At 41.5% G+C, this 27,998-nt stretch overlaps 1 pseudogene; it reads right to left on the bottom strand.

Annotated features, from left to right (window-relative positions):
- Positions 1-5,402: 5,402 nt before the first annotated feature.
- On the bottom strand, positions 5,403-6,170 carry LOC147376881 (neurotrophin-4-like; annotated as a pseudogene).
- Between the last annotated feature and the right edge of the window lie 21,828 nt (positions 6,171-27,998).

The following is a 27,998-nucleotide window of genomic DNA, read 5'->3' as shown; positions in this document are numbered from 1 at the left end:
TACCACTATCTAGGTACTTCAGAGAGGAGAAAAAACAGAATTATGGGGGAACTGAGAAGGTCTCATATGGTCCGGCTTGGTTACATAATCAGGAGCTTACTTAGGACTTTTGAAACTGTACAACTCAGATTAAGACTTCAACCCACTGTCTTTTAATTGAGATCACACACCTGGTCTCAGGATTCATAGAGCTCAGGTCCTTTATGTCTTGTTGCAGAAAAAAGTCTAATGAGAGATAAAGTGATAGGTAAAGAGTGGATTTATTTAGAGAGATACATGTTCCATAGATAGGATGAGGTATATCTCAAAAAGTAAGAACAACTTTGGTAGAAACACACTTCACTGACATACTGTGGGCTATCTCAGAAGGTAAGTTCAGTTCAGTCGCTCAGTCGTGTCCAACTCTTTGTGACCCCATGAATTGCAGCACGCCAGGCCTCCCTGTCCATCACCATCTCCCGGAGTTCACTCAGACTCACGTCCATCCAGTCAGTGATGCCATCCAGCCATCTCATCCTCTGTCGTCCCCTTCTCCTCCTGCCCCCAATCCCTCCCAGCATCAGAGTTTTTCCAATGAGTCAACTCTTCGCATGAGGTGGCCAAAGTACTGGAGTTTCAGCTTTAGCATCATTCCTTCCAAAGAAATCCCAGGGCTGATCTCCTTTAGAATGGACTGGTTGGATCTCCTTGCAGTCCAAGGGACTCTCAAGAGTCTTCTCCAAAACCACAGTTCAAAAGCATCAATTCTTTGGCGCTCAGCTTTCTTCACAGTCCAACTCTCACATCCATACATGACTACAGGAAAAACCATAGCCTTGACTAGATGGTAAGAGGCCCCCAGATATGGAGAGGTTAGTTTTTATAGGTCGGGTAATTTCATAGACGAATGAATGGGAGGATTATTTCAACTATTTTAGAGAATGGTGGAGATTTCTAGGAATTAGGCCACTGCTCACTGTTTGATTTCTGATGGTTGGCCTTGAAACTGTCATGGTACTGGTGGGTATATCACTTAGTTTGCTGATGTGTTAAGATGAGCATACTCTGAGGCTGAAGGTCTAGTGGAAGTTGAAGCATCTTCCACCTTGACCTATTTTGTTCCAATCAGTTTATGTCTTGTCCTTGGGCTATGTCATTCTTTTAAAGACTCTACCCTGACCCCTTTCCTCCTGTTTCAGAAAGGTAATTTGGATAGAGGATTGATAGACTGAGTATTGGTAAAGGAGGAGACAGGCAAGTAGTAGCTAAATTGTACAACTCATTTTGGGACTTGAACACACAGTCTTTTGTTGAGATCATACACCTCATCTCAGGACTTAATGAAGCTCAGAACTTAGAAGTGGTAGAGGAGGAACCAGTATACATACAAATTTTTTTTTTTTTGGTCTAGGGAATACATGCAGTCAACCATGCATACATCTTTCATCTGTTGGTGTTTTTATTTCTATAAAGAGCATAAACATATTATTATGTGTATTCCTTGAGGCGGAACCTGCCCCTGACCCAAGGCTAAACTGTTGACTCTTGGCTGTTCCTCCCTTGTCTCTACATTCTCTCCTTCCCAGATTAACAACTGTTTGAGTCTGTCCTTTGGAACTCAGGGAAGCTCATGGAGGCTGGAGTCTGTTCCTCACAAAGAATAGGGGACACGGAAAGGCTTCCAAGGCCAGGAGCCCTACAGGGTCTTGCTCAGTTTCACAAAGAGCTGTTAGGACAAAGCACAGAGAGCCTCACTCTGTTCTTCACCTGTTGGTGAGCAGCTGTAGAGGGTTATGACAATGCAGAACTGGGTGGTGAACAATGCTTTTTTTGTCCTTCCTCATTCACACTTTTGTAACTCTAGATCTCCACCCCTTTTTTTTAGCTCAGGATATTATATACGCTTCAGTTACCTGGCTGCCTTTGATTCTTTATATTTCCACATGCTCCTGGAGGTATGTAATTTTGTTTGTTTTTCCTCTGTTAATCTGTTTCATATAGTTTAATTATTAGACCAGTCAAAGAACATAGAACTGAGATTGGAAGGGGGCAGGGCACAACCCTTAAAAGAATGACATAGCCTGAGAACACACACGACTTCAACTGATTAGAACCAACTAGGTGTAAGATGGCAGATGAGTCATCTACTAGATCTTGAGTCTCAGAATACGCTTATTGTAGCACATCAACATGCTAAATGACACGTCCACAGGTGCCATGAAGGTCAAAGAGTGGGCGGCGGCTCAATTCCTGAAAATCCCCACCCCTACCCAAAAGCGTTGGAATACTCTTCCCGCTCATTAGCCTGTGAAATTACCCACCCTTATAAAAACTGGCAATCCCATATTCAGGACTATTGAAACCATACAACTCATATTAGGACTTGAACTCAGGTTAGGATTAGGTTCGGAGAAGGCAATGGCACCCCACTCCAGTACTCTTGCCTGGAAAATCTCATGGACAGAGGAGCCTGGTAGGCTGTAGTCGATGGGGTCGCGAAGAGTCAGATATGACTAAGCGACTTCACTTTCACTTTTCACTTTCATGCATTGGAGAAGGAAATGGCAACCCACTCCATTGTTCTTGCCTGGAGAATCCAAGGGACGGGGGAGCCTGATGGGCTGCTGTCTATGGGGTCGCACAGAATCGGATACGACTGAAGCGACTTAGCAGCTGCAGCAGCAGCAGCAGTAGGATAGGTTAGCATACCCTGGTGCCTTTTCTGCCTCTCTTGCCTTCTGAGATGGCCCACACTCTGTCAACGAAGTGTTTCCTCCCTAAGTAAACCTTTGTCACTTTACTATTTCTCACTCTTGAATTCTTTGTTTCATGAAACCAAGAACACACACTTGGTGGCTGTCGCAGGAACTGGGATGTGACCATCCTCCTGTGCCCTACTCTCCTGCAATAGACGGGAGGCTGGGAAATTTTTTCTGCCCTTACATTGCTTATTTGAATTGTGATTTTTTTTTTTTTTAAGCACCATTCTTCTAGGGGCTTTAACTTTAAGTTTTGAAACTTTTATTTCTGCAAATTGTAACAAATATTGCTAACACTACCATTATAGGCAGAACTGTGTTTGCCTGCCCTTACCTGCCCATCCAATTTATAAACTGAAGTTCTAACCCAGTTTAGAACTTGACATCTAAGTTGTCAATCAAACATAAACATGGTTTATGTTTATATTTGCACATAAGGCCTTTAAAGAAGTGATTACAAAGCTGAGCAGGACCCCATTGGAACCTCCCCTGGTACAAATCTTTTCCGTGTCCCCAGTTTCTTGTATGTAGGAAAGAAGCTTCAGCCTCCTAGACCTTCCCTGATTTATCAAAGGGTAAATTCAAACAGTTCTTAATCAAAATAGTGAGGCAATGGGGAATGAAAAGAGGAACTGATCTTTGGTAGCCTCAACCTGAAGCAGCTTGAAGTGGGCCTTTGGTTTCCTGGCCAGAGACTGAGGTGGGTTATAGCAGTGAAAACACGAAATCCTACCCACTAGACCAGTGGTCAGTGACAAAGCCCTGGCTCTTTGGCTTTGCAGAAAAGAATTCCCATAAAGGCAGAAAGTAGTGAAGCAAGTAAAGTATTTACTAGGTGGAAAAAGAGTTCATGTGTGTGGATAGACACAAAGGTGAGCTCAGAGAGAAAGTCCCCGAGTCTTGCCCTTGTAGTAGTTTAAATAACTTTTGTGGAGCATCACTCTGGTTTTTCTTAGGCCTATCATTTTAATTTGCCTGGGTCAGAGTCCATATTTGGTATATCTCAGGATTCTCCCATATGTGTACATGCGTCTCTTAGCCAAGATGGATTCTACTGCCAGAGGCCTATGGGTAGCCTTGCATCAGTTGTCATCACTTCCCTTTTGACCTCCAAGGACATGCATGGTCATGGAGATCTCCTGACTTTGAGAATGAGAAATATGTGGTCTGGGCAAGGCCTAGCCTCTTCTCTGAAATGCCCTGCTATTCTCATCTTGGAGTTTCAGTCCATAGAGAATGAATCTCCTATCACCTTACCCAGGGATGGACCTATCTATCTCCTGCCTCAGAATGGTCAAGGAACTATAGTGCAGTGATAAAACAGGGACCTGGTTTCCACTCAGGTGATATATACAACAATATCTTCGAGTTCTTCTGCAGGAACTAAAGTCCCCACCCAGGTGGAAGATGATAACTTCAGACTGAGTACAAGATTCCTGGAACACTGCCTTGCTACCTTCCTACCAACCAATCAGGAGAAAGTCTGCACACAGTGGAAGATAGCAAAGACTCTGACCCCCCTTTCCAAATGATTAACTGAGATAAGCTTCCCCTCTCTTCCTTTAAAAACTTTCCTGATCGAACAGAATCTCTGAGTTGGTTCTTGGATAGGAGTCCACCTTCTCCCTAGGTTGCTGACCTCCTGAATAAAGCAAACTTTCCTTTCTAACCAGCACTTGTCTCTCAAATATTGGCTTTCAAGTGGTGAGCCATTGAACCTGAGTTCAGTAACAATTATGATTAAATGAAGTCACTAGTTCAGTTCAGTTCAGCTCATTTCAATTGCTCAGTAGTGTCTGACTCTTTGTGACCCCATGGACTGCAGCACACCAAGCTTCCCTGTCCATCACCAATTCCCTGAGCTTACTCAAACTCATGTCCATCAAGTTGGTGATGCCATTTAACCATCTCATCCTCTGTCATCCCCTTCTCCTCCTTCCTTCAATCTTTCCCAGCATCAAGGTCTTTTCCAATGATTCCGCTCTTTGCATCAGGTGGCCAAAATATTGGAGCTTCAGCTTCAGCATCAGTCCTTCCAACGAATATTCAGGACTGATTTCCTTTAGGATTGACTGGTTGAATCTCCTTGCAGTCCAAGGGACTCTCAAGTCCTCTCCAGCACCGCAGTTCAAAAGCATCAGTTCTTTGGCACTCAGCTTTCTTGATAGGCCAACTCTCACATCCATACATGACTACTGGAAAAACCATAGCTTGACTAGACGGACCTTTTTTGGCAAAGTAATATCTCTGCTTTTTCATATGCTGTCTAGGTTGATCATAGATTTTTTCCAGGAACAAGTGTCTTTTAATCTCATGGCTGCAGTCACATCTGCAGTGATTTTGGAGCCCCAGAAAATAAAGTCTGCCACTGTTTCCATTGTTTCCCCATCTATTTGCCATGAAGTGATGGGACAGGATGCCATGGTCTTTGTTTTTTGAATGTTGAGTTTTAAGCCAGCTTTTTCACTCTCCTCTTTCACTTTCATCAAAAGGCTCTTTCTGCCATAAAGGTGGTGTCATCTTCATATCTGAGGTTACTGATATTTCTTCCAGCAATCTTCTTTTTTTTTTGGCTATCATCATCATCATCATTTTCACCCTCAAGTTCATCCAGGATAACTCCTGTTCATCCTTCAAAACCCCATTTGATTTCACCATCTGTCTTGCCCAGAATGAACTCTCAATGATTTTTGTGACCATTTGACAAGTTCCTAGACTGAGGCCCAGAGCAGCCAGGTCACTCCTGAGGTTTTTCAGCATCCAGCTCCTTCTTTCTCTGTCTGCCCAGTTCCAGGGCATGGGTCTCAGGCCTGGCCAGTCCGGCTTAGAAGCATGTAGACACAGGCGGTATCAATTCAAATCTATCACCAGCCGGCCCTGGGCATCAGTGGTTGATGCCCACATGTAGGACTGCTTGGCCTTACACTCAGACACCAGTGCCTCCGGCCCACATTCCAGCAGCCTCCTTCACCCTCACCAGGGCCATCTTCCTCAGTACTGGCAGCCTTGCAGTGGGTTTCAAAGAAGTACCGGCGCAGGGGACTGCCGCCAGCCGCAGGCACCTCCTCCAGCATCTCTACCTCACACCCACGCAGGCGCACAGCAGTCCGGGGGTTTGTCCCCAGCCGCGGATGGCATCACACAGGCCAGCTCTCCACAGCAACCACAGTGCTGTCTTGCTCACCCCTCGCAGATTGCGGTCAGCTGGGCTCCGGGTGGGCTCCCCAAAGGCCTCGCCTCGGACTCCAGCACAAAGAGCAGAGGGAGCCCCATGAGGGTACCCCTGGACAGGGATATGCGGCAGGGACAAGAAGTCGCACTCAGGTGCTGGAAGTGGGGTCAAGGGTGGGGGTGGGGTGTGGGGCCCACTGGGACACTGGGGAGGAGGAAAAATAGGAGGATGGGAAGGGAGCCTGAGGGGTGGGGGAACATCTCGCTGAGCACCTGTCAGCACCTCCTTACCTCTGAGCTCCAGGGCTTGGGACCCCCGGTTCCAGGGGGCCCCTGTTGGGGACACGGGTGGCCCCCTCCTTCCTGACATCTCAGGAGAGGGAGGGGGCAACCATGTAGGGAGACCTCCTCAGCTCCCCCCGGCTGTCTCTGGCATGTCGGCTCCTCCTCCTGCTTGCTGGCAGCACGGTTGGGGGCTCTTTGGGCAATCTTGATTCCAGCTTGCCCTTCATCCAGCCTGGCATTTTGCATGATGTACTCTGCATATAAGCTAAATAAGCAAGGTGACAATATACAGCTTTGATGTACTCCTTTCCAATTTTGGAACCAGTCCATTGATCCATGTCAGGTTCTAACTGTTGCTTCTTAACCTGCATACAGATTTCTCAGGAGGCAGGTCAGGTGGTCTGGTATTCCCATCTCCTGAAGAATTTTCCACAGTTTGTTGTGATCCACAGAGTCAAAGGCTTTGGTGTAGTCAATAAAGCAGAAGTGGATGTTTTTCTGGAACTCTCTTGCTTTTTTGATCATCCAATGGATGTTGGCAATTTGATCTCTGCTTTCTCTGGCTTTTCTTAATCCAGCTTGAACATCTGGAAGTTTGAGGTTCATGTACTGTTGAAGCCTGGCTTGCAGAATTTTGAGCATTACTTTGCTAGCATGTGAAATGAATGCAGTTGTGTGGTAGTTTGAACACACTTTGGCATTGCCTTTCTTTTGTATTGGAATGAAAACTGACCCTTTCCAATCCTGTGGCTACTGATGAGTTTTCCAAATTTGCTGGCATATTGAATGCAGCACTTTCACAGTATCATCTTTTATGATTTGCAATAGCTCTGCTAGAATTCCATCACATCCACTAGCTTTGTTCATAGTGATGCTTCCCAAGGTCCAGTTGACTTCTCACTCCAGGATATCTGGCTCTAGGTGAGTGATAAAACCATCATGTTATCTGGGTCATTAAGATTTTTTTGTACAGTTTTTCTGTGTATTCTTGCCACCTCTTCTTAATATCTTCTGTTTCTGTTAGGTCCATACTGTTTCTGTCCTTTATTGTGCCCATCTTTGCATGAAATGTTCCCTTGGTATCTCTAATTTTCTTGAAGATATCTCTAGTCTCTCCCATTCTATTGTTTTACTCTATTTCTTTGCACTGATCATTAAGATGGCTTTCTTATCTCTCCTTGCTGTTCTTTGGAACTCTGTATTCAAATGGGTATATCTTTCTTTTTCTACTTTGCCTTTAGCTTGTTCAGTTCATACAGAGATAATCTGATGGTGCCCACCTGTGAATGGATGGGAAAAAGAAGAGATTAACACACTCCTTCCAAAGGCTGGCCCTTCCCAGAGATGTTTTGCAAGACTGAAGACCCTTTCTACTTTACTGCTTCATTGCCTCTCCCTCTCTATTCTGCCTTTCAATTTTTCAATATTTATTTATTTGGCTGCACCAGGTCTTAGTTGTGGCATACATACAAACTCTTATTTGCAGCATGTGGGATCCAGTTCCCTGACCAGGGACCAAACCTAGGCCCCTGGCATTGGGAGCAGAGAGTTTTAGCCACTAGACCACCAGGGAAGTCCCTATTCTGCCTTTTGACATTAGTTCCTCATTGCTTCTCTCCCTCTGGCTCTATAAAAGAACCTGGCATCCAGACCCTGAGAAGATGGTTGCTATGCTATGCTAAGTCACTTCAGTCGTGTCCGACTCTGTGCGACCCCACAGATGGCAGCTCAACAGGCTCCCCCGTCCCTGGGATTCTCCAGGCAAGAACACTGGAGTGGGTTGCCATTTCCTTCTCCAATGCATGAAAGTGAAAAGTGAAAGTGAGGTCGCTCAGTCGTGTCTGACCCTCAGCGACCCCATTGACTGCAGCCCTCCAGGCTCCTCCGTCAATGGGATTTTCCAGGCAAGAGTACTGGAGTGGGGTGCCATTGCCTTCTCCGAGAAGATGGTTACTTTGAAACCATTAGTCTACCATCTTCTTGCAGTCAGCCAGCTTTCTGAATAAAGTTGTATTCCTTGCCCCAACACCTCATCTCTTGTATTCACTGGCCTGTCATGGGTCGAGCAGAGTGTGGTTACACTTGGTAACACATTCAGTTGGCTTCACACAGCTGAGGGCTATGTGGTAGGTATCCTTTAAGAATCATTCTCAGGTTAGGTGTCCCCAGAATGCCAGTTTTCCTTTTGATCAAAAAAGAAAGAAAACAGGAAATTATGAGAAGCATTTAAATTGAGGACTTGTTTTGCATCTATCAAGTCATAGTAAAAACAAAATAAACAAGAAACCTCAAAATACATTCTTTCACCAAGACTGGGAACTTTTGGAAAACTAAAAAGTTAATGGACTGTTGATGGTGGTAGAAATGGTTACAGAGTTTTCTGGATGCATTACAGCAGCATATTTCAGTGGCTATAAAATTGTTCACACCCTGAAGTTCAATAATCCCTTTCATGGGAATCTGCCCTAAGGAAGCAATTAAACAGAAGCAAAAGCCTGTATAAATATATATACATATATGTGAAAGATATCCATTGTAAGCATGATTTATAAGAGTAAAAACCTGGAAAGAAACCAAATTCTCAACAATAAACAAATTGTTGAGTTAAAACACAAAGGCCAATGAAATAGTATGCAGCTATTAAAAATGATAATTACAAAGCACATGTATAAACATGAAAATGGTTATGATTTTTGCATATACACATAACTGAAAATACAAGATAGCATCCATCATAATTACATCTATGTGGAAAAATGTCATATAGGCCACGCTGGTAGATGATTTGGATGAATCAAAATAATTTTCTTAAGTAGCAAGGTTGTAAAGTGTTTTTCCTTTTAGAAATTTTATTTGAATGATATAGTAGATTATAGTTTTTTCTATTAAAGAAGTGATGTGTCATGTAGAGCCTTGCCAGTGGGCTCTGCCAAAGTGTAATTTAAAAAAAGTTCAAAATGTGATTCATATGACTGTAAAGTGAACATGTGTCAGATGTTTATTTAACTCATTAATGAGGAATCTAGTGGATAGTAAAGCTGATTCAAAGAGAATTTGTGGAATAGAGATTTATATAGTAGTCAGGAGGAGCCTTCTGGAATAAGTCAACCAAGAAACAAACTAGACAACAAACCTTTGGGGTAGTCTTCAATCATTTATGCTTTTATCAGGCAAAAATTGACAAATTAATATGTAGCTTCAGTTTAAGCCCTAATTAATTTTAAATAGTAAATTAAAGATATAGACCTTAGAGCAGCACTGTCCAACAGAAGCATAATGCAAGTTGCATATGCAATTTAAATTTTTCTATTAACTCTGTAAAAAAGTAAGAAGAGAAAGTGAAATTAATTTTAACATGTGTGTAGCCAAAATATTATCATTTCAATATGTAATCAATGTAAAAAATTTATTCTCTTGCTTAGTCTTCAAAATCTACTGTGTATCTAATACTCACATAAAGCTCCACTCAATTTGTATGCTACATATTCATTAGAATTGTTGATGTTGCATTTAGGTTTCATAAAATTTACAGTCAAAAGAGTTGTTCCAAGTCTAGTTAAAAACATACTGGGAATTCCCTGGTGACCCAGTGGTTAGGACTTGACATTTTCACTGTTTGAGGAACTAAGATCCTGCAAGGCTAGGACTTGCCTGGTGGTCCAGTGGTTTATACTCCTTGCTTCCAAAGCAGCGGGAGTGGATTCAGTCTCTAGTCGGGGAACTAAGTTTCCACATGCTGCACAGCAAGGCCAAATAGTAAAAAGTAAGTAAAAAATAACAAATGGAAACACAGATGTCGAGAATGGACTTACGGACACAGTGGGGAAAGGAGAGAGTGGAAAGAATGGAGAAAGTGGCATTGACGTATACACACTAGTATGTGTGAAACAGACAGTTGGTGAGATGACGATGCTGATGTTCAGTTGTTCAGTCGTGTCTGACTGTTTGTGAGCCCATGGACTGTAGCAGGCCAGGCTACTCTGTCCTTCATCATCTCCCAGAGCTTGCTCAAACTCATGTCCATTGAATCGGTGATGCCATCCAACCCTCTCGTCCTCTGCCGTCCCCTTCTCCTCCTGCCCTCAATCTTTTCCAGCATCAGGGTCTTTTGCTGGGAGTCGTCTTTCCATCAGGTGGCCAAAATAATGGAGCTTCAGCTTCAGCCCCAATCCTTCCAGTGAATATTCATGGTTGATTTCCTTTAGGATTGACTAGTTTGATCTCCTTGCAGTCCAAGGGACTCTCAAGAGTCTTCTCCAACACCACAGTTCAAAAGCGTCAATTCTTCAGTGTTCAGCCTTCTTTATGGTCCAACTCTCAAATCCATTCATGACTTCTGGAAAAACCATAGCTTTGACTACACGGACCTTTGTTGGCAAAGTGATGTCTCTGCTTTTTAATACACTGTCTAGGTTTGTCATAGATTTTCTTCCAAGGACAAGCATCTTTTAATTTCATGGCTGCAGTCACCATCTGCAGTGATTTTGGAGCCCCAAAAAGTAAAGTTTCTCACTGTTTCCACTGTTTCCCCATCTATTTGCATGAAGTGATGGGACCTGATGCCATGATCTTAATTTTTTGAATGTTGAGTTTTAAGCCAGTTTTTTCACTCTCCTCTTTCACCTTCATCAAGACGCTCTTTGATTCCTCTTCACTTTCTGCTACAAGGGTGGTGTCATTTGCTTATCTGAGGTTATTGATATTTCTCTGGCAATCTTGATTCTAGCTTATCATTCATCCAGCCTAGCATTTCTCATGACATACTCTGCATTTAAGTTAAATTAGCAGGGTGACAATATATAGTCTTGATATACTCCTTTCCCAATTTGGAACCAGTCCATTGTTCCTTGTCCTCTTCTAACTGTTGCTTCTTGACCTGCTTATGGGTTTCGCAGGAGGCAGATAAGTTGGTCTGATATTCCCATCTCTTGAAGAATTTCCCAGTTTGTTGTATTCCTCGAAGTCAAAGGCTTTAGCATAGTCAATGAAGCGGAAGTAGATGTTTTTCTGGAATTCTCTTGTTTTTTCTATGATCCAAAGGATGTTGGCAATTTGATCTCTGGTTCCTCTGCCTTTTCTAAACTCAGCTTGAACATTTGGGAGTTCTCGGTTCACGTTCTGTTGAAGCCTTGCTTGAAGAATTTTGAGCATTACTTTGCTAGCATGTGAAATGAGTGCAATTGTATGGTAGTTGGAGCATTGTTTGGCATATATAGCTGGTGAGAAGTTGCTATATTAACACGAGGAACACAGCCTGGCACTCTGTGATGACATAGAAGGGTATGGTGGTGGTGGTGGGGAGGGCAGGGAAGCTCAAGAAAGAGAGAATATATGTATAATTATAGTTGATTCACGTTGTTGTATGGCAGAAACCAACACATTATCAAGCAATTTTTCTCCAATTAAAAGATAAAAAAAAATAACAATAAGATGCCACAAGGTGTGTGGCTCAGCCAAAACCAAACAACTTCCCCAAACCTTACCTATGATACAAATAAAGACAAAGACCTCTGTTATAAAAAAGTATATATATATATTATATGTATTTAAAAGTTTCCCAATAAATCTAGCTTTAACATTTAAATTAATTAAAATTAAACATTGGGTTGTGCTTGCTACATATTAGTTAGTCAGCAGACACCTGTGGCTGTGGTTGGAGTATTGGACAGCCTAGAAAGAAGGGTGAGATAATTCTTGGGGAGGCCTCTTGGGCCATGCTTGTATATGACCTTGAAACCACAAGCAGTCTTCCTTTTACCTTATTTGTGAGTTTTGGACAATTTTTATCAAGAGTTCTGAGGGTATATAAATTATCTTGATTTTTAAAAGCAGCTTTATTGAAATATAATCCACATACCATAAATGTATAGTTAAATATACAGTTTAACCATACATAAATGTATAGTTGAATGTTTTTTTTAGTATATTCACAGAATTGTGTCATCATCATCACAATCAAATTTAGGACATTTTTATCACCCCCAAAGAAACCCCATACCTGTTGCAGACACACCCCATTTCCCCAAACCCCCTCAGCCCTACGTAGCCACTAATTCTTTCTATGGATTTGACTATTCTTAATATTTCATATAAATGGTATAATATGTGTGTAATTGATGAGTAGGGAATGTATGTGGGTTACATCTTTGGATTCTAGCTACCACTCCTGCATTTATCAGTCATTTTAAAATTAGGTGGGGCCATCTGACTTGTGGACAATGGGCTGTTGGCAAAAATGACATATTTCATTTCCAGGCTAAAGCAAAGAAAAACCTGCAAGATACTTCAGATGTATTATTTCTTCTGCAACTAAGAAGGCCTCATGGTGTAATTACTGTGACTTGCTCCACAGATGATAATTATTTTGCATTTCCCCAGACCTGCAACTGACTTTGCATTAGCAAGCAATAAACCTGTGCTGTGATAAGCCACTTAATTTGGAGGCTGTTTGCTAGGGAAACATAATGGACCTCATTCTGATGAAAACCTATTACTTATGTCCTTACTTCACCTCTAAACCCAATACTGCTGCTGTTGCTGCAGCTTTGACTTCTCGTTGCCTGCCTCATCTACTGAGCCTACCTTCATGCTGTTGCTTATGACTTCTATGGATAAACTTGTTTAATATAGCTTGGCTCTGGGATCTCCCATCCTTAGTGGCTGGTGTACCTGGCTTATTGGTCTTGGACTTCCCTTTTAGACCTGTTGTAGGGTCAGGTCATAGAGAACAGAGGGATCTGCCTCAGAGTTAAAAATTGAAGGTCCTCATGGCCTCAGTTAGGCTTAACTGCAAAAAACTGTAGGCAAAGGGCAGCTGACTAGAAATTTTTAATTTGAGGAGTGATTTGGGGAAAGAGACTAGAAGAATGATTTGATCATAAGAGCAGGGTATATGGCTCTGATTTTGTGATTGATAATAAAAAAAAAATACATATATTTGGTCTTCATCTCCATTTCTGGCACAGAGCTCTAAGACCTTAGGAGTTTCTTGAGTGATGAGAAGGATAAGGTATCTTCTGTTATGCAAATGAGGTGAAATTTGAGCCCCACCTAGGGATGGGGCCTGGTTGCCGGCAGAACCAACCATGTGATTAGGGGGTTGGAACTTTCACTCCCACCTCTCTTGACACTTAGGGAGGGGAGAGGGATTGGAGGTTGAATCAACCAGTGATCAATGATTTAGTCAATAAAGCCTGTGTAATGAAGCCTCCAAAACCCCCCAAAGGACAGGGTCCAGAGCTTCTGGGTTGGTGAATATGTGGAGATTTGAGACTAGCATTCTCAGAGAGGGTGTAGAAGTTCTGAGCCTTTCCCCCATACGTTGCTCTGTGTATTTCTTCTATGTGGCTCTTCTTGAGTTATATCCTTTCATAATAAACTGATCATCTAGTAAGTAAAATGTTTCTCTGGGTTCTGTAAGCTGTTCTAGCAAATTAATTGAACCCAAGGAAGGAGTCAGTGGAACCTCTCATCTATAGCCGGTAGGTCAGAAGCACAGATGACACTCTGGACTTGCAACTGATGTCTGAAGTGGGCAGAGGGGGAAGTCTTTTGAGACCGAGTCCTTAACCTTTTGCTAGATAGCATCAGAATTGTGTTTAATTGTAGGACACCCAGCTAGTGGTGCTTGGCAGTGTGGGGAAACCCTCTTCCCCTACTAGAATAGGGTGCAGAATTCTTTTTTTTTTTGGTGCAGAATTCTTAATGGCAGAGGAGTGAGGCTGAAGAAAGGGAGATCAGTTAGGGAAATGGTAGTGTAACTGTTACTGCCAAAGTCGGTAACTAAATTTACATTATATAATGTTTTATAGCTGAACTTAGATCATGTATTATTAATCATCATAATTCTATAAAATAGTCATTGTTCTCTTTTTAGCTGGAATACCAAGGTTTAGGCATGCTGGTGATTTGCAGTTACTAATAGACAAAGCCAGTACATTCATCAGTTCATTCATACAATCTTATTTAATTCAAATCCCTTTTCAGAATCCTTTTAGGTGGGTCAGTGCTCCCAAAACTACATCCTGGCACACACAACAAGGATGATATTTTACATGGCATTACTGAGGGAGGTGTTCCTTAGTATTGCCAATAGAGGACATTCTAGTGGTGGGCATTATACCTAAAGTCTTTTGCTAAGATAATAACTGAAAATAGGAAAGCCATATAAATAATATTCAAATATAATTTTAATTTAAGTGAACATTTAAGTGGTTGTGAAATATGGTTTTGGCTTTTGTATCACCATAAAAAATTTACAGCCATCAAGATCTCTTGGGACACCTGTAACCTGTTTACACTCTACAAAGGCACTAAGTTACAGGAGCTGGGAAACTCTGGGCAATGCACCACCCTGTAAGCTGAGAACACAGGGAGGAAGGAGACAGAATGATTACCCACAAGAATTATGTCTAATAGGCAGAACCCAACAAAACGACTTTACGATGTAGTTTAATAAATCTGATGACAGAAGTGTATCTAGGGTGCAACCTAACTCAGGCTAAGGGAGTGCAGGTATACTAACCATTTCTTTTCTTTCATTTTGTTTTTCTTTTTTCACAGAAGGAGGTGTTGGGACTCAGGGCAGGCTGCCCCCAGATATGCCAAAATGGTATATTGATTATTTTGAATGGGAGATACTTAAGGAAAGGCCAATGCAAGAGGAATGCCCTGGCCTTCCTCTCTGTCTCCTTGAAAGTGAAAGGTTGTTGTTGAATCACGCAAATATACCGGGATTCTTGGCCCCCGGAGGAGAAGAATTCAATCCGGGGCCAGAGACGAGGCTTGATCGCTCAGAGCTTTTGTGGAATAAAGGTTTATTAAAGTATAAAGGAGATAGAGAAAGCTTCTGACATAGGCATCAGAAGGGGGCAGAAAGAGTACCCCCTGCTAGTCTTCAGCTGGATGTTATATAGTCACTAGCAGTCTGTTAATGAAAGAAAGGAATGTCTTAAAATTCAGAATGGCACCAGACCCCTCACCCATAAGATGCATTTTGGGATAATCTTGGCACCAAATGGTTTATCCTGGGCCATAAAATGATTAACTTGAATCTTGAAGAAGGGCAGATCACCATACAAATAGTTTCATTTACATAGATTAGGGGAACAATATCTGAGTATAACATACTGGTTTGTCAAGTAGGTTCTGGGCCAAGAGGCGGAACCGACTTGGAGACAGAGTTTGGGGTAAAGACATAGTATATTAGCATAGCTTAAGACAAACATTTCCATAAGAAAAAGGCATTGGTTATCTCTAGGCTCAAGAATAGCTAACTTCAGGTGAAACCAGGTGTCATTATGGCAACACAGTATTTTAAGTGAAACCTCCCTTTAAATTTGTATAGAGAAGGAAAAAATATTGCTAGTTTGTTTCCTCCTGCCGCTTAAGAGAGATAAAAATGTCTGACACTTGCAGGCTATTTCCTCCATTTGGAGACCCCTGGCCTTCCTGCCTGTTACCCTCTCATTTTCATCGACTCCAGTCCCCAGGTCCTGGTCTACAAAGACTGTGAAAAGTTTGTCCTTTCTTCCTCCTTGAGAATTCCAGACCCCTCTCTCCTTGGGGACCCCTAGATTTCCTATCAACCTGCCTAGGAAATGACTCTCTCAAAAGTAGAAAATAAATTTCCTATGTGAAAGGTACCCTCTCTGCACCTGGAGATATAAGGATACCCTTATCAACAGGGTTAGTGATATTGGGGCCAAGATGTGTATATAAACAAACTTTGCTACTTGAGTAAATTCTGTAGATTCTTCATTAGCTAAGCACCCAAAGCCTATGTTTGTCTTATCAATTCCTCACAAATTTATTGTTTGTCTAAAAAGTCTAAAAAACTGCTTCATTCCTGGGATCTCTGCGCACACAAATTTGTTTTTTTCCCCTCTTGTTGATTTGTCTTGTGTGAATTTAATTACTAGACCAGCCAGAATAACTTGAGAAGGGTGAGGGAAAGTTTCTCCCTCCCCAACAGTAGCATTTATTTGAGGCTTAACATGAAATTTTACAAATAAAATTTGTATAAACACAAATCCACATTCAGTCATAAGGCAGATAACAAATGACAAGTAAAAACAAAGAAAATCAATTGGTGACTATGAAACTGTGTAACTGAAATTGGGACTTGAACCAACGAGGCTGGGACTCAAATCCAGCCAAAACTCACAGTCTTCCTACTGAGATCATATACCTAGCTTCAGCATTTAATTAAGCCCAGTTCTTTAATATCTCATTACAGAAAGAATTCAGTGAGAAACAAAGTGACAGGCAAGAAGTAGTTTTATTTAGATAGAAACATACTCAACAGAGTTGTGCTATCTCAGAAGGTAGAGAGGTCTCGAAATATGGCATGGTTAGTTTTATGGGCTGAGTAGTTTCATAAGCTAATGAGTGGGAGAGTTATTTCAACTCTTTTGAGGAAGGGGTAGGGATTTCCAGGAACTGGGCCACCACCCACCTTTTGACCTTTGATGGTTGACCTCAGTATGGTCATGGCACTGGTCAGTCAGTTCAATTGCTCAGTCATGTCTGACCCTTTAGAACCCCATGGACTGCAGTACACCAGGCTTCCCTGCCCATCACCAACTCACATAGCTTGCTCAAACTCACATTGATAGAGTGGGTGATGCCATCCAACCATCTCACTCTCTGTCATCCCCTTCTCCTCCTGCCTTCAATCTTTCCCAGCATCAGGATCTTTTCCAATGAGTCAATTCTTCACATCAGGTGGCCAAAGTATTGGAGCTTCAGCTTCAGCATCAGTCCTTCCAATGAATATTCAGGACTGATTTCCTTTAGGATTGACTGGTTTGATCTCCTTGCAGTCCAAGGGACTCTCAAGTCTTCTCCAGCACCACAGTTCAAAAGCATCAGTTCTTTGGCACTCAGCTTTCACCAACTCTCACATCCATACATGACTACTGGAAAAACCATAGCTTTGACTAGACAGACCTTTGTCAGCAAAGTAATATCTCTGCTTTTTAATATGCTGTCTAGGTTGGTCATAGCTTTTCTTCCAAAGAGCAAGCAGCTTTTAATTTTATGGCTACAGTCACCATCTGCATTGATTTTGGAGTTCCCCCAAATCAAACCTCTCACTGTTTCTTTTGTTTCCCCATCTATATACCATGAAGTGATGGGACCAGATGCCATGATCTTCATTTTTTGAATGTTGAGTTTTAAGCCAACTTTTTCACTCTCCTCTTTCACTTTTATCAAGAGACTCTTTAGTTTCTCTTCACTTTCTGACATAATGGTGGTGTCATCTGTATATCTGCAGTTATTGATATTTCTCCCGGCCATCTTGATTCCAGCTTGTGCTTCATCCAGCCTGGCATTTTGGGTGATGTACTCTGAATATAAGTTAAATAAGTGGGGTGACAATATACAGCCTTGATGTACTCCTTATCCAATCTGGAACTAGACTGTTGTTCCATGCCCAGTTCTAACTGTTGCTTCCTGATATGCATACAGATTTCTCAAGAGGCAGGTCAGGTGGTCTGGTATTCGCATCTCTTGAAGAATTTTCCACAGTTTGTTGTGATCCACACAAAGGCCTTTGTGTAGTCAATAAAGCAGATGTTTTTCTGGAACTTTCTTGCTTTTTTGATCATCCAATGGATGTTGGCAATTTGATCTCTGGTTCCTCTGCCTTTTCTAAATCCAGCTTGTACATCTGGAAGTTCACGGTTCATGTACTGTTGAAGCCTGGCTTGCAGAATTTTGAGCATTACTTTGCTAGCATATGAGGTGAGTGCAATTGTGCGGTAGTTTGAACATATTTTGGCATTGCCTTTCTTTTGTATTGGAATGAAAACTGACCTTTTCCAGGCCTGTGGCCACTGCTGACTTTTCCAAATTTGCTGGCACATTGAGTGCAGCACTTTCACAGCATTATCTTTTAGGATTTGAAATAGCTCAGCTAGAATTCCATCACCTCCACTAACTTTGTGATGCTTCCCAAGGTCCATTTGACTTCTCAATCCAGGCATGTTTGGCTGTCTGTGAATGATCAAACCATCATGGTTATCTGGGTCATTAAGATCTTTTTTGTACAGTTCTTTTGTGTATTCTTGCTACCTCTTCTTAATATCTTCTGCTTCTGTTAGGTCCATATTGTTTCTGTCCTTTATTGTGTCCATCTTTGCATGAAATGTTCCCTTGGTATCTCTAATTTTCTTGAAGAGATCTCTAGTCTTTCCCATTCTATTGTTTTCCTCTATTTCTTTGCATTGATCACTGAAGAAGGCTTTTTTATCTCTTCTTGCTATTCTTTGGAACTCTGCATTCAGATGGGTATATCTTTCCTTTTGTCCTTTGCTTTTGATTTCTCTTCTTTTTCAACTGTTTGTAAGGCCTCCTCAGACAAACATTTTGCCTTCTTGCGTTTCTTTTTCTTGGGGATGGTTTTGATCACCGCCTCGTGTAAAGTGCTATGAACCTCTGTCCATAGTTCTTCAGGCACTCTATCAGATCTATTCCCTTGAATCTATTTGTCACTTCCACTGTATAATTGTAAGGGATTTGATTTAGGTCATACCTGAATGGTCTAGTGGTTTTCCCTGGTAGGTATGTCATTTAGCTTGCTGATCTGTTACAATGAACATATACTGAAGGCTCAAGGCCTAGTGGAAGTCAGTTTGTCTTCCATCTTGGACCTGTTTGGTTCTAATCAGCTTATGTCATGTCCTCAGGCTATGTCAGTCTTTTAAAGAATGTGCTTTGCCCCCTTCCCTCCTGTTTCAATTATAAACAGTGGGACATAGTTTTGTCTTGTACCATAGAAAATCTTCTACAAAATAATCATTTTAAATCAACAGAAGGCCAATCATTAATAACTTAGCACCACTCTTGTTTTTTCTGATGCCCCCACTAGTATGGCTGGAAATCATTTTGGTGATTGTCTCCTGCTTGAGATGCATTGCCATACGCGCTCTGTTTGCCAATATCTGCGTATTCTAGTCCATATCCAGATTTCCCATAGTTCTACGCAGTATCTTCATGCCACCCATAGCCACTATAGTTTTGATCACCACTGTAGGCACTAAGCAAGGTTCTGAGACTCATTCCTGTGTGTGTGTGTATAGGCTTCCCCATACCAACAAGCAGTATTTGGATGCCACAGAGTGTCTGAGCATTTGACTCAATTTTGACACTACCTGCCCAGAGATAGAATCAGATTCCACAGGTAAAGTGCTCAGTCCCACAAGCTGTAGTTGTTTGGTCACTAAGTCATATCTGACCCTGTGACCCCATGGACTGCAGCAAGCCAGGCTTCCCTGTCCTTCACTATTTCCCAGAGTTTGCTAAGATTCATGTCCTTTGAGTAGGTGATGCTATCTAACCATCTTACCCTCTGCCGCCCTCTTCTCCTTTTGCATTCAGTCTTTCCCAGCATCAGGGTGGGGGGCCATAAAGGGCAGAAACCAGGGTCAATCAGGAGGCAGAGACAGTGAGGGAAAATCTTATGCAAGAGCTCTTATTGTGGTTTCCACAGGAAGAGGTAAAGCAGGATAAGCAGATTTCAGGTTGGCTAGTTTGAATAATTTCAGCGGGCTCTGGGGCACAGGGGCCACAGGGGCTATCTCTAGTTGTCTGGTTCCTGATCCTTGGTGACTGGGACAGGTTGATAGTGTCCTGGAATGTGAGACCCTAACAGACAGAAGGCTGAGGGTACGAGCTCTGTATTGGTTGGTTTGCACATGACAGGAAAGTTCACAGGCAAGTTGTTTGCTACCCTTAGAAATTAGCTAACCCTGGCAGGGATAGTTCCTCCAGGGGAAGTAAGGCCCCAAGAAGTCAAAATATTAAAAAATTCAAGGAATGGGCCCTTCTGCCATCATTTTAAATTCAGGTCCATAAAATGCACCATCATCACCGCTACCTGGACTCAGGCTGAGCTGGTGCTGCACCCCCACCATGCAGCATGTAAGCAAGTATGATGACCCAGAAGCATTTGCAGAGGGCTACAAGATCAACATCAGTAAGGATCAGCAGGATGGTAGTATAATGTTTATTGGAGCCTTGAGTTGGTATATAAGCAAGAAAGACCTGACTGAATACTTATCTCACTTGATAAGCTGTAGACTGCATAATCAAAACAGAGCCAATTACTCGAAGATCAAGAGGACCTGGATTTGTGCTTTTCAAAGATGCTGCTAGTGTTAATAAGACTTTGGAAGGCAAAGAACACTAACTAGATGGCAAATTGATAGACCCACCAAAAGTTAATACTTTAAGAGTATTAACTTAAGAGGCAAAAAATCTCCTAAAAAGATTTTTGTGGGTAGGTTGAGCCCAGATACTTCTGAAGAACAAATTAAAGAATACTTTGGAGATTTAGGAGGGGTTGAAATATTGAACTCCTCATGGATTCAAAAATAAGTGAAAAAATGAGGATTTGTTTTATCACATATACAGATGAAGAGCCAGTAAAGAAATTGTTAGAAAGCACATATCATCAAATTGGTTCTGTGACACGTAAATTAAAATAAAAAAGCACAACCCAAAGAGATGTACAAGCATCAATAGCAATGGGAGGAAGGGGAGCTGCAGCTGGTGGACCAGGTGGAACTAGGATCATGGTGGACATCAGGGTCAAACCCCAAACCAAATATTAAGATGAAAGATATGGAAGTTACAAGAGTGCCTATGATATTGTGGTTTATTAAAAAATATATCTGATCATTCAGGTGATAATCAGAATATATGAGAAATATATATTTGGTCTTCATCCATAGTTCCTGTCTTACAGTTTCCTAAACCCTTGGAGTTCATTGAGTGATAAGAGCACTGAGATAACGTTTGGTCTCTTGTCCTCAGTTCCTGAAAATGCTTCAGGGAAAGCCAAAACAATCTTGAGGAAGGAAAAACAGAGCTAGAGGAATCAGGCTCCCTGACTTCAGACTATCCTACAAAGCTATAGTCATCAAAACAGTGTGGTACTATCACAAAAATAGAAATATAGATCAATGGAACAAGATCAAGAGCCCAGAAATAAACCCATGCACCCATGGTCAATTAATCTATGATGAAGGAGGCATGACTATGCAATTTTGAAAAGACAGTCTCTTCAACAAATGGTGGTGGGAAAACTGGACTGAAACATGGGAAAAAAATCAAATTAGATCATTCTTTATACCATACAAAAAATAAGCTCACAATGGATTAAAGACCTAAAGTTGAGACTGAACACTAAAACTCTTAGAGGAAAACATAGGCAGAGCACTCCTAACATAGATGGCAGCAGTATCCTTTTTGATCTACTTTCTAGAATAATGGAAACAAGAAACAAGAATAAATAAGTGGGACTTAATTAAGCCTAAAAACTTTGGCACAGTAAAGAAAACCAGAAACAAAACAAAAGACAACCCACAGACTTGGAGTAAATATTTTCAAATGATGTGATTGATGAGGGGTTAGTCTCCAAAATCTACTAACAGCCCATGAAGCTTAATATCATCAAAACAAACAATCCAATCAAAAAATGGGCAGAAACCCAAAATAGACATTTCTCCAAAGAATACATACAGACGGCCAAGAGACACACGAAAAGAGGTTCAACATTGCTAGTTATTCAGTTCAGTCGTTCAGTTGTGTCCGACTCTTTGCGACTCCACAAATTGCAGCACACCAGGCCTCCCTGTCCATCACCAACTCCTGGAGTTGACTCAAACTCACGTCCATCGAGTCGGTGATGCCATCCAGCCATCTCATCCTCTGTCATCCCCTTCTCCTCCTGCCCCAATCCCTCCCAGCATGAGAGTCTTTTCCAATGAGTCAACTCTTCACATGAGGTGGCCAAAGTAGTGGAGTTTCAACTTATCATCATTCTTTCCAAAGAACACCCAGGGCTGATCTCCTTCAGAATGGACTGGTTGGATCTCCTTGCAGTCCAAGGGACTCTCAAGAGTCTTCTCCAACACCACAGTTCAAAAGCATCAATTCTTCGGCGCTCAGCTTTCTTCACAATCCAACTCTCACATCCATACATGGCCATTGGAAAAACCATAGCCTTGACTAGATGGACTTTAGTTGGCAAAGTAATGCCTCTGCTTTTGAATATGCTATCTAGGTTGGCCATAACTTTCCTTCCAAGGAGTAAGTGTCTTTTAATTTCCTGGCTGCAATCACCATCTGCAGTGATTTTGGAGCCCCCCAAAAATAACGTCTGACACTGTTTCCACTGTTTCCCCATCTATTTCCCATGAAGTAATGGGACTGGATGCCATGATCTTAGTTTTCTGAATGTTGAGCTTTAAGCCAACTTTTTCACTCTCCTCTTTCATTTTCATCAAGAGGCTTTTTACTTCCTCTTCACTTTCTGCTAGTTATTAGAGAAATGCAAATCAAAACTACAATGAGATATCAACTCACACCAGTAAAATGGCTATCATCAAAAAATTCACAAACATTAAGTGCTGAAGAGGGTGTGGAGAGAAGAGAACCCTCCTGCACTGTTGGTGGGAATGTAAATTGGTATAGCTACTATGGAGAATAGTATGGAGGTTCCTTAAAAAAGCTAAAAAAGCTAGAGTTACCACATGACTCTGCAACCCCACTCCTGGGTATACATCTGGAGGAAAACATGGTCTGGAAGGATACATGCACCCCAGTGTTTATTGCAATATGTTTACAGTAGCCAAGGCATGGAAGAAACCTAAATTCCCATTGATAAAGGAATGGATAAGGAAGAAGTGGTACATGTATACAGTGGAATATTACCCAGCCATTAAAAAGAATGAAGTAATGCCATTTGCAACAACATGGATGTACCTAGAGATTGTGATATTGAGTGACAGAGAAGTAAGTCAGACAGAGAAAAAAAAGTATGATATCCCATATCCCTTATATGTAGAATCTAAAAAGAAATGATACAAATACACTTATATACAAAAATAGAAATAGACTCACAGACTTAAAGAACAAATTTATGGTTACCAGGGGGGAAGGGTGGAGGGAAGGGATAGTTAGGGAGGTTTGGAGATCAGTATGTATAACAATGACCCAGCTGGCTGTTTATATTAAAATGAAGTAAAATGAAGTCAGTCTCCATCTTCAGCTTCAACATGTTGTACTTTGTTAATAGCAGTCAGATTGGTTATGCTATATACAAGAGCATTTACTGTATATATTCTATGAACCAGAAGATACAAACCCGCATCTTCTGTGTCTCCTACATTGGCAGGTGGATTCTTTACCACTGAGCCACCATGAAAGCTCTTATTCATTTTATATCCTGGCATCTATTAGGACAACTGGTTCATAGAATATATACAGTAAATGCTCTTGTATAGAGCAAGGCCTAGAGGGAGAGATATAAATTCCTGGGTTAGAAAAAACATCTAATCAGGCCACTTTGCTTGCAAAAACTCAGCCTAGACAGGAGATGGTGCAGCAAAGAAGAGGTAGGCTTCCCTGTATAAGACAACGTTGGCAAGTTAGTGATTGATGTCGGAGGTTAGCGAGAGGCCGTTATAGCTCTGGGAGCCAGAGGCAGGGTTACTCTTCTGAGGGGGAAATTCAGCAGTAGGAGGTTCCTTGTTTCAGGGATGCTGAGGAACATGAGAACAGAGATGTCTAATATCTCATTTTTATTTATTTTTGGGGCTGGCAGTAGTAATTCCTCTCTATTATCCAAAAACCTTCAGTAGCAATCTCAACAACTGCCTTGGATTGGTGATGTTTTGCAGATAAAAGGAGAGGCTTCATACTTGGTTCTATATATAGTGTAAGGTGAGAACTGTGTGGGAGGAGAGACGTGAGAGAATTCAGCAAGAACAAGAAGTCAGAGCCAGAGGTAGCCATGAGGGGCCCCTGGGAATCCCTTGAACTCTCAGAGAGGGCATGGGGTTTTTCCAGAGTATGTAGCACAGGAAATTGAGTCAGCAGATTTTTTTTTTTTTTGGTCCAATGAAAGTTGGAAGATTTGGACTTGGGAACATTCTGGCTAAAATATGTTACATATTCATTTGTTAAAGCATACATTTAATAGTTTTTATTGAACACTTACTGCATGGCACACACAGAGAATAGAATAGTGAGTAAAAACAGGTGTGGTCCCAGGTACCTTAGTGTGTTCTTCAACTAATGACTATATAGAGATGTCAAAGGGATCTATCCAATGAGACTGTCTGAAATATCACCCTTGAGAGAAAACCATGGTTTGAGATTATTTATAGACAATGAGTCATTAAGGATGTGTTTGTAAACTGACCTAAGCCAAATTGATTGTTCACAGTTGTCGAGTTCTTTTTGGTAGGTGTAAGTGATCTTGATGATTTGATGTAGTGAAGGCTATGGGTCTCCTTTTCCACAGCCTCCCCTGTTGAACTGATATATTACAAGGAAAGCAAATCTCAAACTGAAATTTACCATACTATGCATTATGGAAGAGGTGCAAAGCAAACACAACTTGTTCTTTGGAGTTCAGTGAAGTAACAGCACTCTGCATTTAGGCACTTCAGGTTCACTAGAGCCAGATGTGACAATATTCTCTTGCAGGACTAAGCGTTCCTTTTAACTGGATGAGGATCGGACTCCTCTTTTAAACGGCAGAATGTGAGAGTCTCAGGCTGAAGGCATGCTGCCAATCATTGGGCCTGTAGGTTGTACACAGGCCTGTACAGCATTTCTAGCCCTTCCTCTAAGAGGAACATCACTCACGACCATTTCTTTTTTTCTTTTTCCCAAACTTTAAACTTTGTATTTTATATTGGGGTATAGCTGATTAACCGTGTTGTGATAGTTCCAGGTGAACAGTGAAGGGACTCAGCCATACATATACATGTATCTGTTCTTCCCCAAACCCCTCTCCCATCCAGGCTGGCAGAGAAGCTTGAGTAGAGTTGCATGTGCTACACAATAGGTTCTTATTGGTTATCCATTTTGAATATAGCAATGTGTACGTGTCCTTCCCAAACTCCCTGACTATCTCTTTAGCTGTCAGCAACCATAAGTTCGTTTCCTAAGTCTGATTCATCACCATTTCTTTGGTTAGGAACATCACCAAAGAAAAAAATGTTTATCATCTCTTATGGTTGTCACCCTGCTTATTTAACTTATATGCAGAGTACATCATGAGAAACACTGGGCTGGAAGAAGCACAAGCTGGAATCAAGATTGCCGGGAGAAATATCAATAACCTCAGATATGCAGATGACACCATCCTTATGGCAGAAAGTGAAGAGGAACTAAAGAGCTTCTTGGTGAAAGTGAAAGAGGAGAGTGAAAAAGTTGGCTTAAAGCTCAACATTCAGAAAACTAAGGTCATGGCATCGAGTCCCATCACTTCATGGCAAATAGATGGGGAAACAGTGCAAACAGTGTCAGACTTTATTTTTTTGGGCTCCAAAATCACTGCAGATGGTGACTGCAGCCATGAAATTAAAAGACGCTTACTCCTTGGAAGAAAAGTTATGACCAACTTAGATAGCATATTGAAAAGCAGAGACATTACTTTGCCAACAAAGGTCCGTCTAGTCAAGGCTATGGTTTTTCCAGTGGTCATGTATGGATGTGAGAGTTGGACTGTGAAGAAAGCTGAGTGCCAAAGAATTGATGCTTTTGAACTGTAGTGTTGGAGAAGACTCTTGAGAATCCCTTAGACTGCAAGGAGATCCAACCAGTCCATCCTAAAGGAGATCAGTCCTGGGTGTTCATTGAAAGGACTGATGTTGAAGCTGAAACTCCAATACTTTGGCCACCTCATGCGAAGGGTTGACTCATTGGAAAAGACCCTGATGCTGGGAGGGATTGGGGGCAGGAGGAGAAGGGGACAACAGAGGATGAGATGGCTGGATGTCATTACCGACTCGATGGATATGAGTTTGGGTAAACTCCGGGAGTTGGTGATGGACAGGGAGGCCTGGTGTGCTGCGATTCATGGGGTCGCAAAGAGTCGAACACGACTGAGTGACTGAACTGAACTGAGGGTTAGTTCTCTGATAGTCTAGGGTCTTGGAGTCAGTACTCCCACTCCAAAGTCTCAGGGCTGGATCTTGGTCAGGAATGATGTTCCACAAGTGGTTTGTTATGGCATTAAGTGAGATTAAAACAAATATCCAAAAACAAGAAACCAAAGGTGAACCCCAGACAAATGGCAGTTACAAAATCAGACAAGTAATAATTAAAATAATGGAATATACACATATACATATATGCCCATGAGCAAGGTCAAAACAGTCCAACAAAAAAAGAAGTACAGTAGATTGACCTGGCAAACAAAGGAAATCAAAAATCATATTTACCAGTTAGGAAGAAAAACTGACTGAAGCACAACCTGGAAAATAAAATTAAAGCAAGGTGCCACGTGGGGAAAAAAACAATGAAGACAAAATTAACAAATATGTTGAGAGGAAAGGAAAGAAAGGAAATAAAGAAAGAATAGATATGCAAAGTTAAATAGAGGCAGATGAAGATTTATATACATTAAAGATTAACTGCAAGGGGAAACGAACCGTAGGAAAGGAAAACAAAGAATAAATGTAGAAAAAGTTTAATAGGTTTAAAAATTATAAATTAAAATGATAAAAAACGAAATAAAAAAAAGGAAGAAGAAAGAAAAAGGAAAAAAAAAAAAAAGGAAAACTTCACAGAAGTGCAAAAGCCCAGCGTAGAGGCAGAAGTTTATAACGACAATAAAAAGTGTGACTGAATATACATATATACATATACACCCATAAGCAAAATCAAAACAGTCCAACAAAAGTAAAGTACAATAGATTGACCTGGATAACAAAGGAAACCAAAAAGTATATCTCTCAGAACAAAACTAACTAAAGCACAAACTGGAAAATCAAACTAAAGCAAGATGCCAATTGGGGAATAAAGCAATGAAAATAAAACTAACAAATATGTGAGAAGAAAGGAAAGAAAGAAAGAATGGATATACAATGTCAAATAGAAGTAGATAAAGAAGATTTATATACATTAAAGATTAACTGCTAGGGGAAAAGAACAGGAGGAAAAGTAAACAAAGGAATAACTGTAGAAAAAATAATAGGTTTGAAAACTTAAAATTAAAAAAAAGAGAGAGAAAAAAAGGGAAACTCCACAGAACTGCAAAAGCCCAATGTAGAGGCAGAGGTTTATAACAATGATAAAAAATGTGACTGAGGAAAAAAAAAAAGCTCAAATCTTAATTAGATTTCATAATGCCAATAAAACCAACAACTACAACAGAGGGGGAAAAAGCAGGGGGAAAAATCCAAAAGAATCTACAAAACAAGTCAAAACATAAGAATAATAAATGCTTTTCTTGAGTCACTGCTGTCAGAGCCGTTTCCCTCTCTGGGAGTCACAGTCCACTTCACCTCCCTAGGATGCCTTCCAACACTGTGCAGATCTCTGGACCTGCTGTGAGGGCAGCTCATATTGTAATCTGGTTCTACTCCTGTATTCTTGCCTCCAATGTCCATAGCTATCAGAACTAGCGCTATCAGAACTTCTTGTGTGGGAGCTTTCAATGACCTTTTATATATTCCATAGACACAGAGTCTGCCTAGTTGATCGTGTGGATTTAATCTGCAGCTTGTACAGCTGGTGGGAAGGTTTTGGGTCTTCTTCCTTAGCCACACTACTCCTGAGTTTCAATTGTGGTTTTACTTCTACCTCTACATGTGGGTCGTCCACTGGAGTTTCCTCCTGAGGCTGCCCTGGAGGGCTTGGGTTTGCTCCTGTGAGGGTCAAGTGAGGAGGTGGTGCAGCTGCTTGGGTCACAGGGGTTCTCGCATCACCAGGTACTTTGGGGGGTTGGTGGCTAGGGCAGCAGGGAATACAATGCTCTGGAAGGGTATGGCAACCAGT

Source organism: Bos grunniens, chromosome 3 (genome assembly GCF_055505025.1).
Source record: "Bos grunniens cultivar Pamir isolate PY7600 chromosome 3, Bosgru_T2T1.0, whole genome shotgun sequence".
In the NCBI taxonomy this organism is placed as follows: Eukaryota; Metazoa; Chordata; class Mammalia; order Artiodactyla; family Bovidae; genus Bos; species Bos grunniens.
The sequence above is the reverse complement of the archived record's forward strand: the minus strand, read 5'-3'. Positions and strand labels throughout refer to the sequence as shown.